The sequence below is a fragment of the Trachymyrmex septentrionalis genome, unplaced genomic scaffold (assembly GCF_001594115.1).
Source record: "Trachymyrmex septentrionalis isolate Tsep2-gDNA-1 unplaced genomic scaffold, Tsep1.0 scaffold173, whole genome shotgun sequence".
Lineage (NCBI taxonomy): Eukaryota > Metazoa > Arthropoda > Insecta > Hymenoptera > Formicidae > Trachymyrmex > Trachymyrmex septentrionalis.
Genome location: NW_017304897.1, coordinates 491,164 through 502,248, shown reverse-complemented (window position 1 = coordinate 502,248; position 11,085 = coordinate 491,164). Strand labels below are relative to the sequence as shown.

At 33.5% G+C, this 11,085-nt stretch overlaps 1 protein-coding gene across 1 annotated transcript in view; it reads right to left on the bottom strand.

Annotated features, from left to right (window-relative positions):
- LOC108746497 (uncharacterized protein MG328-like) overlaps positions 1 to 11,085 on the bottom strand; it is a 64,474-nt gene that overhangs the window by 986 nt on the left and 52,403 nt on the right. The window lies entirely within an intron of this gene.

Below are 11,085 nucleotides of genomic sequence, written 5' to 3'. Positions count from 1 at the left end.
GCGCCATCCGACTATCACTTGTTCCGGTCCCTGCAAAACTCCCTCAACGGGAAATCGTTCGCTGATCAGACAGCTGTGAAAACGTACCTCGACCGGTTTTTCGCCTCTAAGCCCCAGACCTTCTATGAGAGCGGAATAATGAAATTGTTGGAAAGATGGCAAGAGGTCATCAACAAAAACGGAGAATATATTATTGATTAAAATTCATCCTTTGTATGAAAAAAACTTGTTTCATTTTAGCCTTCAAAAAGCGAACGAATATATGGATCCACCCAATATATTACATATTGATCAATAACATTGAAATATTACAGTAATATTTTTATGATATGTCACAATAGCATTACTGCAATTTATCAGAGTAATATTGTGGCAATATAACATATTAAGGAGCAGAATGCCATATTATAATATATATTAAAATAATTAATAACGTTTCTACGATGTCTATTTAATGTTAAAGATGTTATTAAGACGTTAATTATTAAAATATCATAAAATTATACGTACACACACATATAGGGTAAAGACAATTATAAAATGTTAAAAACTAATATTACTCCAATATAAAATGCATATTAAGACTTTTAATTGATACATATACATTTATCATACATATATATTTAATTATATATTTGTAGTGGTATTTCTTGGGAACAAGATATTGTGTATCACGTACACTTCGAGCCAGTACCTATTGGCCTCATCCCCATGATCGGCTCACCATTATAAATGCACCTCAGTGCTCTACCACCAGCACCCTTCGTGAGCGCCTCCATAACCACTTGCCCAAGTGGCTTTTAAAGCACGTTCACACAACACCCTTTCCCTTTTATTAAAAAGCCAATACATTTATTCTTTACAGCTTACAATACAAAATCCTTATATATAGAATTTAGTTTAACAACTCGTTTTGATTTTGGATCTCGCACTTATTCGTTCACTGTCTCTGACTTATATCTATCTCGACATCATCATCTTTTCTTTTACATTCTGATCCGCTTTTTCCATTTGCTCTCCTTCTGAACGCTCTCTATTCGCGTATTCTACCTCTTCTTCTAGAGGACTGACTCATCTCTACTTAATGCTAAATCTTCCTTGTCCTTATATGGTGCATGTATTAAGTGCTATCGATTTCGATTGTCATCGAATACTACCGTTCTTACAATAAGAATTTGGGTTCTTGTTTACTTCAGTAACTTCCGCATAGATTTGCTTGTCTATAACCCATACTTTATCTTTTACTACTAAATCTGACATTTTTACTTGATGCCTTTTATTATAATTAATTAATTTTTTCTTTCTTTTTTAAATACTGAAACTTTTTTGTGATTTATGAACATTTCTAACTTAGCAGGTAACATTGGCACTAATAAACGCACTTTCCTCGAAAACATCAATTTTGCAGGTGAGTAACCATTATCCAAAGGTATTGATCTATGATAGAAGATTGTGCACGTCTTTACATTTCTTTAAAATTCTTTTAACCACCTTTACTGATTCCGTTTCGCCGTTGCTCTGCGAGTATTTAGGCGAATACATGTTTAAACTCGTATTCTTCTTTGGCGAACTGTCCAAACTCTGTTAAAAATTGAGTTCCTGAATCCATTTTTACGATCTCTGGTATCCCGACTCTTGCGAAAACTTTTTTGCATTTCTTAATTACTGTTTTTTTACCTAGAGATTTCAAGCCTAAAATTTCAAAGAATTTTGAAATATAATATTCCGGATATATATAACGGATTATAATAATCCGTTAAAAGTAAATACCATTTGTCTTGGCATTTAAACAGACCCATCACTATCCTTTGCCATGGAATCTTCTTTCCAGAAAGATTCTTTAATATTTTTTTTCTGCTCAATACATTTGGACAGTTCTCCACTAAGATTCTTAGCTAACTACTTATATACCCGGCAACCGATTGTTTTGCCATTTCCCTACATCTATTAATACCAGCGTGACTATCGTGTAATTTAGATAAGATTTCTAATTGTAAATTCGGTGGTATGACCAACCTTGAATTATATAACAACCAATTCTTGCACACTGAGATGTTTTCTTTAAGATTATAAAAAGGCAATAATCCATCTTCTAACCTATTCTTATCCGGCCATTTTCCTGTAAAATAATCCTTTAGTCTCGAACACGTGTAATCTTTTTTTTGTTCGCCTTTTATTCTGTTTAACATACTTTTAGAAGCTGGAAGACTACTAATAACGAAGTTTACATAACTATCTATCTTTTGAGGCAACTCGTCTTTGCTATTTGACTCACTGACACTGACTGGATTTCTTGACTCTGACTGGATAAACAGTCCGCTAAAATCAGTTATTTATCTAGTACATAAACTATTTTGTAATTATACCGCATTAATCTTAACCTGATTCTCTGTAACCGTTAAATTATCCAATGGTTTACTCTGCAGAATTTGTAACAACGGTTTATGATCTGTCTCTAATGATCTGTCTCTTACCTCCTGTTACAAAATCTTTAAAATATTTCGTGGCGAAAGCGAGAACTAATGCCTCCTTTTCTATCTGGCTATATCTTTTTTCTGCTTCTTTAAATGTAATTGACGCATATGCTACTATTTCGCGACTATCGTCTTTAGCTATTTGCATTAACGCTGTGTCTAATCCATAACTGGATGCATCTGCTTGTACCATTTTCTTAGTGTGGTCATAATGCAACAATGTAGGTGCCGTTTTTAGTAATTTTTTTAATTTATTGAATGCTCTTTCCTGCTGTTCAAGCCATACGAACTGTATATTATCTTTCAGTAATGAATTTAGTAGCTCTAATACATGTGATTTATTTGACACAAACTTACTGACGTAATTTACTGCACCTATAAAAATTGCATGAGTTCTTGTCTGTCGGGGCTGGAAAGTCCGTTATTGTCTTCAGCCGCTTTGACAAAATGCTTATGCCTTCTCCAGAGATTTCATGCCCTAGAAATTCTACTTTACCTCGAAAATACATTTTTTCTTATTAAGCGTTATATCTGCGTCTTGTAATTAACTTAAAATTAAACGAAGTGTTCTGGTATGCTCTTCGCACTGTGAGTTAATACAGCATCTGTATGTAGCTCTACTTCGGGCACATCTCGCAGAATATCTGTATATCATTGTGTAAAATAATCTAGTGAACAATTTATACCAAACGGCAGTCTAGTAAACATATATCTCCCATATGGCGTGATTACAGTTGTAAACGATTGATTTTCTTTTTCTAATTTTATTTGATAGAATCCCGTTTTCACATCTAATTTTGAAAAAATTTTGGAGCTTTTTAGATTCGACAAAGTTACACTAACTTTTAGAATTGGAAAATGAGCTCTTTTTACACTTATATTTAATTGTGTAAAATCTCCACAGATTCTTATTTGCTCAATACCTTTTTTAGGAATTACCACTATTGAACTATACCATTCTGTGAGAAAGTCAACCGATACAATAATGCCCTTTCTGACTAGCTTGACTAACTCTATTTTGAGCTTCTTTAATAATGGAAATTACAGTACGCGGGACTGGAAATACGGTATTGTATTCTTTCTTAAAACTGAATGTTCACTGAATTCAACTTTCTTTTAAATGCTTCTAAGCCTTTAAAAATCTTTGCCAATTCTATATGCAGCCGTACTTGTGACATACTTCCCAATTGTAACGCATTTATTTTGCTTTAAAATTTCTTTAATTCCGGTTTACCTAATAAGTTCTGTCTTAACCCATTCAATACATATGCTTTTGCTTTTGTTGTTGTATTATATATTTTTTTAAATTTTAACCTTAAACTGCGACTGATAATTTTTTCCCATCCGGTAAATTCTCTAATGTCTTGAGCACTTTCGCGTATCGTTCCTAAAAAAATTGGAGACGTATCGCTGTCTTCGCTGTCCTCCTGCTCTTCGACTCTGCGATCTTTTTCGTTTTGTACATCTTCTCTCAATGACCAAATTTCCGACATTTGTTACACGCCGCCTTGATTGCTGGACATCTCTTCCAATCCGTATACCTCTCTTTACTGCACCTTCCACAGCTCTCACTGCTCTTCTGTGTTTTGTTCTTGAGCTCGTTCTGTTCTTGATTGCTCTTCTTTTCGTCTTTGTTCTTCTTGGAACATGGATGAAAAACTCTGTTTAGTTTTTCTTTTCTTAATATCTTCCCTTATTTTGCTTGCGCCTCGGCCTGTCGAGCCATGCTTAGGGCCTTCTCCATGATCAAATCCGCCGCCAATTGATGCTCTGATGTGCGCATGTCTCACACACCGATGACTATCCGACCTCGAATTTGCTCTTCTTTCAGCGCGCCATACTCACAAGTCTCCACCAGCGAGTATAATGCTGTAATAAACGAGTCAACACTTTCACCCGCTTGCTGTCTTCTCGATTTGAATTTATAACGCTCGAATATCGTATTCTTCTTTGGAATGCCTTCTCGGCATTATTTGAGCTAATATCTCTTTTGTTTTTTCTTCCATCGTATACAGCAGCAGGTCGATTTTTTCGCTTTTCGCGGTTGTACCGAGTTTCGCGACTGATACATATTGCTTGAAACGTTTCAGCCATATTGCCCATGATTTTGGCTTGTCGAAATTAAATTCCAACGGCGTCTGTACACTCGGCGCCTCTTGCGTCTCGTTCAGTATTTTCTCTGTTCTGCTTTTCCTCGATTTCCCTTATGAGTTTATATAAATTAAATAACAAGGTTTGCCGAAACTTGTAACTTTTAATCATTTTTTAATTTACATTCTAATTTTTGCGTTATGTAATTTTTACCTCTGTTATTTGTAATATATAATACATTTTTATGAATTTTAAAGAAATGTGTTTACTCTTACTTTGCCCGATATTTATTTTTATTTATTTTGTTTAGAAAGAGTCCTTTGTTTTGTTATTTAATTTAATTTAACGCAGGCTGTAACAATGCATACAACACATCTTTCTTTTTTCAAATTTATTTCTATTTACTACGGTCACCATGCGGTTAAACTTCTAAAATTATGGATCGGTTATCGCAGAAAGATTATTAGGAATTCCTTACAACACATACGTTTTTTGAAACAATGCGCTAGCAATAATATCACACCGCAACACCTTAACACCATTAGTAACTGGCGTATCAAACTACATAATCACAGATCTAATCATAAGTTTTCGCAGTGTAAAAAACTTATGATTAAAAAAGTTCTTCATTTAAAACTAAATGACGCGTACAGACAGACAGATTTTTACAGAAGGTCTCTTTTCCATATGGTGAGCGAACTTTATCGCTGTCTTCCTACAAAGATCCTCGATAATTTTCTTCATACACAAGAAAAATCGTGTAATGTCCTGTTCCGAAAAGAAAGAGAGAGAGTATGCCGATTGAAAATAGGATCGCGATTACCACTCCATTCCAATCCTTAACAACATTATTTCCTCTCCAATCACAACATCTCCGATTGATAAACTATTGTTAAAAATGGAATCGAATATACGCGTCTTTTTGTCGGAACATGCCAATGTCCTTTTCACACACGCAGACAAGGGCAATGTCACGGTCGCTTTAGACAGAGAGGTTTACATGGACAGGATGACCACTCTGCTGAGTGACGGGGACACATATTCTCGGATCAATAAAGATCCCATCAGGAAACTCACGACAGCTTTAAGATCCATGCTCACCAGATGGAAAACTAAGAATTACATTAGTGAAACAAAATACAGGACGTTATATTGTAGTGATGGGTCACTTCCGAGAGTCTATGGATTGCCGAAAATTCATAAACCTAATTGCCCTCTAAGGATCATCGTCTCTTCGATAGGTAGTCCGCTTCAGTGGCCATTGGCTACATTCTTACACAATATATTATTTAAATCTATTCTCAAAGCGAATAGTTACATAAAAAATAGTTTTGAACTAGTTGAAAAATTAAAAAGATTGCACATTACAGATGAATACAAATTAATCTCACTGGATGTGAAATCTTTGTTCACGAATGTTCCAATGGAGATAGCTGTTGACTGTGTCAATGAACAGTGGGTTTTTGTTTCCAGAGATTGCCCTCTCCCGAAAGAGGAGTTTTTGGGAGCAATAAGGTTCACTCTTGATTCACATTTTTTTCTTTTAACAACATATTTTATAAACAAAACTTCGGCACTCCCATAGGCTCTCCTTTATCCTGTAATAGCGGACTTGGTGATGAGAAGATTTGAGACAGTTTCCTTGATGTCGTTGAACTTGGATGTGGCATTTTATTTTAGATACGTGGATGACATTTGTACTGCGGTTGCTCCCTCAAAAATTGACTTAGTATTAGAACAATTTAATTCATTCCATCCACGTTTACAATTTACTTCAGAATTTGGGGGAGATGAAATTAATTTTCTAGACGTTACTATATCTATTAATGGAAACAGGTTTGGTTTTGATTGGTACCGTAAGCCGACCTTTTCAGCGAGGTTTTTGAATTTCTATTCTAACCATCCCATTGCACAGAAGAGAGAGACGATTTTTTCGCTGATTGACAGAAAATTTTTACTATCAGACGTTAGGTTTCACATACAGAATTTGACATTTATTATCAACATTTTATTAGACAATGATTATCCATTATTCTTCATTTTTGACACAATCAATCTACAAATAAAAAATTTGATTAAAAATAGACACATAACACATAGCGATTTGACTGACAAGGTCGAGGCGAATAAATCTGTTTCTTGGCTTACGGTTCCATTCATCCCTCTCCATACGGAAAAGTTCAATCGTTTCAATAAAAACGACATCAGGGTGTCTTTACGTAGTCCTAATAAATTGAAAAAATACATCAAAGTACATAAAGATATTTGTCCACATACATCGAAGAACAATGTGGTCTACAAGATTTTATGTAAAGATTGTGACGCGTCATACATGGGACAGACGAGTAGAAAATTAAAGACCAGGATCGCAATCACATTAGATACAACACTCCTGCTCGATCTGTCATAACTGAGCATAGGAGACAGCTCGATCATGAATTTAAATGGGATGAAGTCGTAATTTTAGACGAAGAGCCCTGCTATAGGAGACGTTTGGTTTCAGAGATGCTTAATATCAAAAAGCAAAAGAATGGTCTCAATTTACAAACTGATACCGATCGCCTCCACAAGGCTTATATTCCCATCATAAATAAAGTTTGACTTTCCGTTACTAACAGTCTGTCTCCTTTCTCAGTCTTTGTTGATCCGCACTACTAAACGCACATAATAATCGACACATAATGTCTGCCTTACACATCTACGTTCCTTCTTACTGTACATATTTTAAATGTTTTTCATTCCTTTTTGGACACGCTAATTTATACTTCTTACACACGCATTCTGGTGAGTTTTTATTACACAATTTTATTATTTTTTATTAGACTTCCGATATTTTATCTCATTTAGGCGTAGATTTTTTGATACGTTTTTTTTTGTTTTTTAATTTAATTTATCTTTTTATCAACTAGAACTTTACCAAGATATTTTTAATACATTTGATTGTTCAACCGTACGGAAACTACGTTTAATTCGACATCAAGACTCACCCGATATGTGATTGTTTCCGATATGCGATCTTTTGCGACAATTGTTTTTTTGTTTTTTGTTCTGCAATTTTTTCGTTATGTTAATGTCTGAAGAGGGCTCAAACCGGTAGCCGAAACTTGTAACTTTTAATCATTTCTTAATTTACATTCTAATTTTTGCGTTATGTAATTTTTACCTCTGTTATTTATAATATACATTTTTATGAATTTTAAAGAAATGTGCTGACTCTTACTTTGCCCGATATTTATTTTTATTTATTTAGTTTATACAAAACTGGTGGAAAAATGTTGCTGAGATTATTCCACGTTTTGGAATACTTTTCAACAAAATTTCAACATTTCAAAAAAATTTCAGTTTAATTTCAACGATTTTTAGTTAAAAAATTCATTTTCGACAAAATTTCAGAAAAATTTCAGTAAAATTTTCAAATAAATTTCAGTAAGAATTTCAGAAAAATTTCAAAGAAATTTCGGTTGAATTTCAGTGATTTTTCAGTATGTTAATTGAAAAATTCATTTTCCTGTGCTAATATCTTCTATATATCCGCGCTTCGGCAAGATACAAAATGCAGGAAACGAGTATGCATTACACAAAGTAATGCATACTCGTTTCCTGCATTTTGCTAATTATTAAGAACTCTATTTAAAAAAAAGCGGCCTTAGAGACTCTGATTGAGCTGAGCAAAGTGACGGATTTCATTTACAAATGTCTCTTTATAGAGATTCGCGTTATCTCCTTACGGAAAACGAGTGCATCTTGTGGCGGTACTGCGTATTACATCTTGCTTGGCGGCGTCTATAGCGTACACATCTGCAAGCGCCATAGTACGCAGTATAAATTCCGTTTTGAACCGGTGTAGAGATAACATTAAATTTTCCGATCATCCGATCATTAACGGAGAGACAATAACAAACTGCGCAATAGAAACTCTTTTATCGTCATAACGTGATCCTTGCGTGGCACATACAGATATCAAGATAAAATAGAAAAATCCTTTTATTATTCTATACAATTTGATAGAGATTATGCATAATTTAATTTAATTTTCTCAATCTTCTATATTTGCCCCTACCAATTTGTGAACGCAATATTAGTGTATTAAATATTTATGCAACTAAAGACATATTTTCAATCTAACATTAATTACTAGTTTTTGTAACGCCAATTAATTGCTCAAATGATCAGTAATTGTACAGTACTCTACCAAAGTATCTATGCCAAATTTAATATTACCATACAAATTCATTTAGAAAATTTTCATGATTTAAAAAAAACTTTGAAAAAAAGAAAATGTATTTTTGTTATTAATTATATATTGTATATAATATTTACGAATGAAAAAAATTTGATGATATATATTTTTTGGACTAATCTAAAATATTTAATTAATATATAATCGATATTTCCTTTAAAATATTATAGTTTAATAAACACAGATAATAGGTTTGTAAAATATAATTGAGGATTAAAAACACCCAATTGGTGAAAACATATAATAGATAAATTCTACAAATTTTATTTATCTTAGAATTGTTTACAGTTGTTCATAATATTATTAATTTATTTATTATTATACTCTTTTTATTATATTTATTAACTCTCAATTATATATAAATCATCTATATTTAAATTATTTCGTTTGAAATTTTTTGATTAAATCAAATGTAGCTGCTTTGAATCAGAGCGATATAAAATACTTGAGTTATTATTGTACTATTGTTGAATGAATCAATTTTGTTATAAATAACCTTTTTGTACAAATTTTAGATAATTATTTATTATGTTACTTATAGAACTGCCATTCCAATATTAATTTATACAAATATAATGGTTGTCATATCAATATTATAATATACAGAGTGGCTGGATTGTACGGCCTCACTCGTCTCGAGCAGGTTACAATTAACGTGATATTGACGTTTAAAGATCGCGCGGGGAATGAGGCAAGCACTCCGCTCACCGCCGCGAGCTTCTAAGCTTGAACGGTGCGGCGCGCCTGCTAAGCCATCCCCGCTCCTCGCGGCTCGCCATGCGCTCGGTGGGCCATACCTTCGGCAATAGTAAGTCGGGCGGACGCGCGTATTAGGCTATCTTTAAACGTCAATATCACGTTAATTATTGCGAGTATTGCAAAATAGTATAGGTCTTTTCGATTTAGTTTAGTCCGCTCTACCTGCTCGGAACGAGTGGGGCCGTATAATCTAGCCACCTTGTACATAATTTAACAATACTGTCTATCTTAAATGTATATTTATTTATTGAAATGTATATTTACGATAAGTAATTTATAATACGTTAGATTAATAACTTTTATTAAATTAATTTTATGATAGTAGGAAATAAATATTTAATGAACGGAGCCTAGTATAATGGTTGATCTAGGAACTTGAAATCTAATAAGTTACCTAAAAATTTAGAAATTTCACTCTCACTTAATGTTCACGGAAGTTATTGATTATAAATCTGCCAAAGTCGAACTAAGACGTCTATACTAAGAAATTAAGATATTGTAAATTAACTTGACTTCGCATACCGATGGTTTTTTCTTCATAACAACCACAGAACCAATATATGGTATAACAGTACTTAATAGCTTTCAACATTTACTGACACAATTCATATTCGAATTTATATCTTTTCAGCAAAGTACTTAACAACTTTCAACTTTTACTGGCACAATTTATATTCAAGTTTATATCTTTTCAGAAGAAGACATCGTTTTACTAACAACCTATTAAAATTTACTTATGTATGTTAAACAAGGCTTGTATTCATGTGTCTTGTGCATGATAATAAATGTATATACTTCTGTAGTTGTTATTGTTTTTATATTGGGTGTGTGAATATGACTCCGCCCTTTCCAATAGGTTCGCTAGTGTCACTGCTTACGCGTGTACATTAAAATGTCAATACTTGTATCCGATAGTACTTTGTGTCAGCTGTCAAACGCAGTGTGTGACATACGGTTGAAGCGTAAACAACAAGTATTTTTATCGCATTGAAAATGTCGGTTTTATTCCAAATAAACATCATTTGCGGGAAGTTTTATTGCACAAGGAAAAGTGCAGCGGAAACTTATCATTTGCTTGTGGATATTTACGGTGAGCATGCTCCATCAAGTACAACTTGCAAAGAATGGTTTCGACGGTTTAAAAACGATGATTTTGACATTGAGGACAAAGAACATAGAAAACCACCCAAAAAATTTGAAGACGCTGAATTGGAAGAATCATTGGTTGAAGATTGTTGTCAAACACAATCAGAATTGGCAGCAACATTAAATGTCGATCGATCAACTGTTGCAAAACGTTTGCGAGCAATAGGAATGGTTCAAAAAGCTAGTAACTGGGTTCCACATGAATTAAAAGACAGAGACATCGAACGTCGAAAAACCATTTGTGAAATGCTGCTTCAAAGACAAAAAAGAAAAGGTTTTTTGCATCGAATAATTACTGGAGATGAAAAATGGATATATTACGAGAATCCAAAACGCAAAAAAGCCTGGGTGAAGTCAGGTGAAGCCGGCCCATTA